The following is an 8756-nucleotide window of genomic DNA, read 5'->3' on the forward strand; positions in this document are numbered from 1 at the left end:
AGATTCAGCAAAATTAGAATCTGAGTCAATAACAAGCTACAGGTCCTAAATAACGGGTCTGGAGCTTATGTGAGCGACCTAATTGGTGCTAGTCCCACTCCTCCCAAAACGGCCACTAACTTATGCCGAAAGATCATCGGAAATAGCCTTTTGAGACATTTTTAATCATTTTCAAGCCCTATATATTGAAATCTCATTGGAAATCATCTGGTTACCTCTTTTTTCGGGTTTTTTTAGAAGCCGCACGCCAACCGATAATAACATAGACGAACGATACCGGCAAAAAAATGAACTCCACGAGAGTTTTCTCCAGATGAAAACATCACATAGTACCTGACCCTTTTTCAAAAGCAGTTAACGCGCTGCTTTTTGACAAGGCTGCAGGTGTGCGTGCGACTAACATCAGAGAGTCTGGCTCTAAGCCTAGCATCCTCTATATATAGATGACATACGAGGCCGCGTCATTCGATTTGTGTGCAGTAATACTCGGCAGACTTCAAACGAAGTGTCACGCTTGGCTCTAGTTTTACCGGTTTATTGGCCCGTGTTGGTCTCTTCAAGGTAGATGTTTTTTTCTGGGGCGCTCAATTTGGGTGCTGTGTCAAGTTTCTATCTTCTTCCTCCTACAAAGACTCTAAATCTATATGAGACCCAAATCGAAGGTATTGATCACACGATTATTGACACGGCAACTAATGAAGCCAGTAAGTTGTGAGACTACGAAACAACGTACAAGTTCACACACACAAAAACGCAATCGTACAGTATACATACGAACAATTCATTGAGGGCGAGTTCGCATGTACGTCTCCGAATCTTTGATATGCCCGCAACATATCATTATGGCACGCATTAGTACTACGTGGGGTAGCTAAGTAATGCAACAGAGATTCGAATAAAGGGAGATAAAGGCGAGATAAAGGGCGAAACGTGCACAACCACTTGTTAGGTCGCTTGCACATTGCCTCTCGCCAGTGGTACGTTCGCTGGATTCATTTATTAAATAACAGCTCTACTCACAGAAGTCACCTTAACGTGCGGCACAGAGCAGCGGCCATCCAAACTAGCCAATTCAAGCTCTGCTTTAGTGGTTGTACGGTCCCATCCCTGCGTCAACTAGTTTCATTGTCGTACTGTCGCTCTTGTTGCCTGTTTCTCTCTCCCTCTCCATATATATAGAGGTAAGAGCACATATATATGTACCCTTGCTGCTCGTCTTATGAAGTTTATAAATTGGATTAGTATGCAGTAGTTTTTTCCCGTTGGATGGGAGCCATGTACAGATACAGACAAAGGGCGTAGAGCACGCAAGGAACTTACCCAGACGACCACATATGACACTGGTACTCGCACGACTTACGGTAATGAAGTGTATCACTCAGCAGCTGATAGCAACTTTTGTGAAGTGCAGTCACACATTATTAGAGATACGCATTTTGCTTTATTCAAACGAAACACAGGGTGAGTCCTGAGACCCGGCAGCTGAAATGCCACTAGTTATGTCAGAATCATAATCACTAGGAGAATCATAAGTGGCGGGTACTACTTTCTAGAAATTCGAGGGAGCACGGAACCAGTTTTTGTTGCTAACGTTTGATTGGGAAACAATGTCACCATAATTTTACAGACCCTAAAAAACTCAATTTTTTCTTAATAAAACGTAAGCATTGTCTTATGTATATTCCCATCAGTATTGTGTATTCGTAGTTACGCAAACAGTTACTTTACTAGTTATCTCGATTAGCAATAGACGTACCGTAATCTTATTAGTTGTGTACTTCTAAAGATAATTAGTGGGAAAGTGAGCGAGGCTTGAAAAAACTTTAAGGACTTAAGATGGCACAGAAAAGGCCAAGCGACGTGTTGGCCTTGTGTGCGCTATGCATCAGGTACTTACTTGTGCTGATTTTTCCCTTGGTAAGCAATCGCTTCGCAGATATCACAGAAATACAGCGGGGGACCTGAGTTTTCCCTACTCCCCTCTCTTCCTCTGAGCATGAGATATTTTTAAGCTGAGGTCTTACAGTATAGCCGTGTGTGCCTTTAAATCTCGGTACCTACCGATATTTACCTGTATTGGTTGTATTACCTGTGTTCCAGCTGTAAGTTCAGGGGACCAAATATGAATATTGACTTTAAAAAAGTTTCCTTGACATCCAAATATAACCGATTGGACCGAATAAGCACAGTCAACAATATCCTGTGTTGTTAGAACTTGTCTAATTAGTAGTTACTGACATATCAGTATTTTTATGAAATAAAAAAAATCAATCCAGACCAACCTATACCTTTTTCCTTACTCATAATGACGACGGCCTTTCTCGTCGATGATTAGGATTGGCAATGATATCTATCGGACACCTGCTAGATTTTCAAAACTTGGAAAATCGCGTGGATAGTCCACTATGACACTATATTTTTACCGTATTGCTCTATGAATGATCTGCAGATATCTGGCTTGCTTCTGTTCATCACTAGGCTTTACCGGCTAAAATTTTTTTTAGAAAAATCTATTTCACTTTTTTCGCTTGCTCGAAAATTATGTCGCCTGGTACAAATACAGTAAAAGGGAGCTGATCTCGGCATTAATACGCCAAACGCATATTGGTGGCACAGGTGCACGAACAGCGAAACCTTCTAAAGGCAATGTCTTCCTTCATGTTAGATTCAGTAATGAACGATGACCACTGTGAGCCCGCACAATCATTTGGCTCGATTACTTCTTCCAAGCATAACATGTTCTTCGAGACCCTATTTTTATGCTTTTTTTTTTTTTTTTTCCGGTTATCTCCAAGCATGACATCCATGCGTGTACAGGCTTCAAAATAGAGCGTACTTTTCTTTTTGTTGTTATGCTAATGAACCGGACTGCATCTTTCAACAGTTAAGGCCCTTGGAAGTATTCACCGATAGCAAGAAATTAGGACCCAGTGCCCAGGGATAAATCAGGTCGCCTGTTGACGGTATTGGAAAGAGAGCAATGTACTGCTCATTAGGCGACGCTAGTTTTCGCTAAGGCTGTAGTAATATTTGAATCAGTCCTGAAGTTAGGCTTGAGAATCCGGGTTACAGAGTTTAGCAGTCGAGAGATCCACAGTGTTAAGCAAATAGCTCAGAAGTAAAGTCTGCTTTGCATAGTGCACTATTTAACCCTCAACTTTTTTCAAAAGAAAATATTTAGCTAAGGAAGGTCCTTGCCGTAGTTTGGGATGATTTTGCAAAACTGCTGGCTATGGCAGTTGCATTCTTCCAGCAACTCGTTTAAGACTCAGGTTGACCGGTTTCTTAGATTTCGTTCAATTCCAACGGCGGAAAATAACCTATTGCTGAGTATACAATCACGTAATGCTGAACCAAGCAGTTACCTCATTTGCTTCGTTGATGATTCTTTTGTCGAGATAGTGGTCTTCATGACGGATTCAACGATGGGTAACGTAAACGGCACCCAAAAGGACCATTACATTAAAGAATAACCAAACGTAAATGGTGAATTTATGAGGGAAAGATTTCCATGGACAGGGACACCTGTGAAACAAAAACATTGTTTATAAAAGAAAGAAAAACGTTCGAAAACTAAGATTCAAAAGACGTGACAGAACCATTGAATGTCTGTGGCATAATCTATTAGACTAGACAAACGATAGATTTTTTTTAATGACTTATAAGGGTAATTATCTTCATCATATTACCAACTGTAATTTTAATCTATTTAAAATTGCAAACATATCATATAGCTTATTGTAAAGTAGTGTCGTAGCTATAGTTTACTTTTTCGTATCGCTTCTATGAAATGGCAGTGATATTTCATAATAAGCAAGGGAAGGGGAAGCCTTACGGTTGAAGAATAATTATATTAATACTATCGACAGCAGAGACGGGTCGTTGTTAACGCTTGTTCCTGACTGCACATGTGCTTTACCACGATTGGCGAAAATATCCATTGCAGTAGTATGGTTTGGCAGGGTACGTCTAGGTGGCCTAAGCGCCTCGTCGCTATCTTTATCCGGTACAACGCATCACGTAAATATGGTTATTCGTTGTCTCTCAGGTAAATTGCAACGAAGAATAAAATCCCGGTTTAACAGTTTAGCAAGCGTTCTATCCAGTCAAGTAAACAACGTCCTTTTAACCCTTTTAAAAGAAAACGGTTTGCTATAGAGGTTTACGGACACCATACACTCACCTGCCTGTTCACATGACTAGACCTTGCCACGTTCTCTGTTCCCTTAAATCAGCCTAGAATTAAGAGTGTCTGTTGCCATTGTTTTCCAGCTAGCGCCATCCATCCCCACGTCGGCGGTGGAGTAATGGTAGGTTGATTCGTAATGACCTTGGCGGGCCTAAACCGACGGGGCAAACCTATCGGCGAGAGCTAGGAAGCGGTTACCACGGTAGACCTGTTACATGTCGTCCCACAGTAACGATTTTCGTTTTGGACGAGCTCGTTTGAACTCACCATAAGTACCGTTGATGCCAGTAGTCCAAAGCGAACAACCCCCGAGAGGTAGTGTACCGTTCTCTTAAGTTCCGCTATTACTGTTGCGTCTAGAACGGTGGCGACTATTGGCATTGAGCGGACTCTGATTGTTTGCGTGTAGTTCCTGTGCCCTATGCCGGCACTTCTTTTTGTCGATTTTAATTGCGAAGGGGCAGAAACGGGTCCTGTTGTGCGATTAGCGAGCATTTTCTAAGCTGGGTAAAAGATAATGCCACGTAGACAAACGAAAACGTTAGAAGCTCCTATTAAATATCGGCTAAAGCGCGAAGCATAAAAGAATCTCTCTGCGCTCTTTCTTCCTAACCATCGATAATTTCACAAATATTCTACACAATATGCACGCTCTGTTCGCATACGTGCCGTAGATAATAACGTGTTTGTCTGACACAGTTGAGGACGTGGTGGTCTGGGTTCGGATCTGCGTGTATATACATTTTGAGAGCCAGCTGTCTAAAGCAATGCCTAGCGACCCAAATATCGGTCATAAAAAGCGAATCATTATCTATACCGTAGCCAATCGACACATATAGTGGCAGATGGAAATTGCGTTAGCGTATTCTATACTTTGAGATGTCGCAAGCTATCCTATACTATAATGATTTGCTACGTTTCCACAATACTCACCAGCCACAGATCTATAATAGCCATTCTGGACATCGACTAAATCGTGTCGTAGTTAATCGTAGTATTCAAATTAGAGAATTAGCAAAGATCTAAACCGCCCATTATGTTTTTTATAAACACTATGTCAGCAATCGTCGAGTGGGGGTAGGGTTAGCGACACAAAATACTGGGTTATCAGGCGATAGCTCATATATGACCTTTTAGTTCTAACGATTAGATCTCTTCCATGGTTGAACGGCAACTAGGGTAGTCTGCATATAGTCTCTTAACGTAAAAGGTCGCCACCTTCTTCTGCATGTTGCTCTCATTCATTCTTTTTTCATTCATAATATTCATTTTCCCTGCGGCTATGACCATTGGCTTCATCATAGGCTAACAGTATAGGTGTTCTCTCGCAATTATTAGTCATTATTGTGTATTTCGTGTCTGGGATGGCAGCTACCGCATAAATAGGCGTACATAAATGCATAAGCCAATTCAGAATCTATGGTTTTTTTTCGAGTCTCCCCTCTTCTCGTAGAACTTTTGCCCTATATGCCTTCTACTCAAGCGGACCAATTTCTGTTCGGTTTTGCCTCCGATGTCGCAATGAAGGCTATTCCCATTTCGAAAATCTGCCCAGTATTTATGTATCGGAGCAATCTGAATTTTTTAATTGCAAGTAGCAACTTATAAACCAATATGGAGATCGATCGCTGCAATGCTTCCATCCGTCAAAATTTCGGCACGGGTCACTAACGTGTGGCGAGTTGTGACCGGGTACTGACCTCAACAGCTATAATAATGGGATTCGTGCAATTTACGTCTTCTAAGCAGTATACACTAAACATTTGGCAATGGAATACGTTTCGTTTCAATGTACGCGTGTGTATGTCCGTTATAAGCAAAATAGCGCCGATTGTTACTGAACGCCGTAGCAAAAACTATTCAGACTTGGCCAACTGCGATCCGACGGAAGAAATAATAGGAATAGAACATAGAGATTGATCATAGATTTATTGAATGGAATTATCGACCACATCCTTTAGCTAATATTGCAATCAACACGGAGGAAGTCTTCGGAGTGCAAAAAAATAGGACAAAAATCAAAGAACAAATCCGATTTGCTAGTTAATAATAGGTTTATTCTGTACCTACATTTTTCATGAAGATAATTTCCAAATGCAAGCACCAAATCGAGAGCTTCTTGGTGCTTCTCAGCTGGTGAAGCTGTTGGTTCGACTATGTAAATGCTACAGTAACAATTATATTGTTCGGTTAGCAAAACGTGTAAATGTCACGATGCTCATCTATTATGCAGATGATTTAGGCAGGTTCTTACGAGGATCGTGTTTATGGTTGTGTGATGGCAACGTATTTGTCTATTAAACTTAGGAATATGTGGAGCGGTCTAAGTTCGAAAGTCGACATAGGCACACTTTGTCTAGTACTGGAGGTCAGCCGTCAGAGACAATGCCTGATAGCAGCGTTGGACATAAAATTCGAAAGATTTGTCAGTGCCCTACCAAGAATTACCATACTTATATACCCTCAAATTAGGTAAATGTTGCGTGTCTCGCAAATATTTGTGTAGCAGCTTTACGTTTGACGATATTTTAGTCAACGCTATCCCTATATCCATAGGAGCCCCTGAAAGAACTGTCTTTATCGGGCAAAGATTCGCTAGCCAATTTCGATTCTGCAGGGTGTCGTAAATAGGAGGCTTTCGCTTAAATATTACCGCGGTTGGGGCTTCGTCTATGAAAAAATATTCATCTGACGAAACCTCGGGGTTTGGACGTGATATTAAGGGGACACGGAAAAGTTGAGTTCATCGAAAGCTACACGCAGTTATAACAGAAACTATAGAGCGAGCATGAGGGTCGGATAAGTTCCTGTGGACGTAAAAAACTTGTTCCTAGATTTAGGTCGTTTGTTTACCAAAACGCTCTATTTTTGTAGATAAAATCAGCACACTAGTTCGACTTTGAACTAGGTCTTATCTCAACAATTGGGGAAAAAGTAGATGCTTTATGCGGCTTCTCCGTAAGAATCAGCCAAGGTAGTTTTCAGAGCTAGTCAAGCCGCAGCTGTTGTTATTAATGATTAACGCTCTAATGGAAAATGCTCCTTGGTGCAGCTTGATCAAGCTCCGCAATCAACATGTATATGCGATGAAATAATAAAAGATTATATAAGGAAGGTTTTGCTTGGACTTGGAATGATAACAGAAAATTTTCGCCGTATTTTCCGTAAAACATCTTTTCAACGGAAGTTTTTTAGCGTGTTTATTGTATATAATAAATGTATTTGGATAAAATCACTACGTTTAGCTGATTTTTTTTAGCATTTTAATTACGTTCGTCTTAATGCATGTCGTAAACAAAAACAAATGATCTGGTATATATGTCAGTCGTTATTTATCCTATTATTTGAATAATAACTTTAAATAAAACTATCCTTTGATACAATAGGTAAATAACACTCCAATATCCGCGGTAGTAAAAAAATAAAATAAGCGTTGTGATACACTTGTGTTACAATTATGATAGGAAACAGCGCTCGTGTCTACGGTAGTAAAGTTGCCCCTTTCGTTGTCGATATTTTCTTTACCTCTATACGTGCTTAAAATTAGTTGCAATTTTCATGTGAATCGCCCGCTCATAAAGGACATTGTGTTCCATTCATACATTCGTGTATATATGTATATGTGTATATATATATATATATTTGAAAATTCTGAAGGTGCGTTTGATACTACGCAGCCATCCGCGTACAAACTTTCCTATCGTTTCTTGCTAGGTTATGCAAGTCACGTCAAATTCGTCTTTGAACCTTTGGGTTTCGCCTCTGGGAGTGTGGCAGAACCTCGATGATGGTCGTCCTACGTAGCCTTTTGTGTAGCCTGTTCTTCACGAGGCTTGAAACAGTCATTCGCTATTTTGAAGTTCAAAATCGAATTAAACAGGACGGAACAAACCCTCGGAGATAGTTGCAGCAACTTATGTAGAACTAAAAAAGCAAAATGCGCAGTCACAGCAGTGAAACGCTGTAAGCAAGAGGCAGGCGTACGCATTATGCTGAATCGTCGTACCGTCCACAGGGCTACACAAAGGCCCGTATAGAGGACATTATTATTGAACGTGAATTGAACAGGAAACTGCCTCACGGCTACACGGGAAATCAGCAAGAACCTTTGCAATAAAGCAACAGCTGACCAGCGTGCAAGATACAACTCTTGAAGCGGTATATATTTTAAGCCAAATACATGTTCAGGTAAGACCATTGATAGATTGTTCTTGTAATTATCGCTCGACAAGGTGGACTTCAAAGTGGACTCGGTTGGCTCATAAATAGAAGCCAGAACGAACAAATTGTTGAGTTCAGAATTAACGTAAACGATATGTAAGATATTCGTTTTTACGTTAGAGACATGTTGAAGAATATATACTTATAAAGATTATAGATGTAATAGAAATAGGTACACGTTTATATACAGCACACGGGCCTATTATTGTTCAGGTGTGGGAATATAGATTTTCAGAACTCCATTATGAAACTAGACAACCGTCGGCAGGATATTTATCTGTGAAGGAAACTGTTTCGGCCGCAAATTTTATATAAATTGACGTTTGCGATGCCGATTAGCTATGCT

General features: G+C 40.5%; 1 long non-coding RNA gene across 2 annotated transcripts in view; it reads left to right on the forward strand.

Moving 5' to 3' along the window:
- The first annotated feature begins 992 nt into the window (after positions 1-992).
- The window catches only part of LOC147755362 (uncharacterized), a 19279-nt gene continuing 11515 nt past the window's right edge, over positions 993-8756 (forward strand). For both annotated transcript variants that reach the window (XR_015328145.1, XR_015328146.1), the window contains exon 1: positions 993-1181. This is a non-coding gene — a long non-coding RNA (uncharacterized LOC147755362). The remainder of the gene's footprint in view (positions 1182-8756) is intronic.

Source organism: Varroa destructor, unplaced genomic scaffold, assembly GCF_002443255.2.
Source record: "Varroa destructor unplaced genomic scaffold, Vdes_3.0 BEIS01000005.1, whole genome shotgun sequence".
Taxonomy (NCBI): Eukaryota; Metazoa; Arthropoda; class Arachnida; order Mesostigmata; family Varroidae; genus Varroa; species Varroa destructor.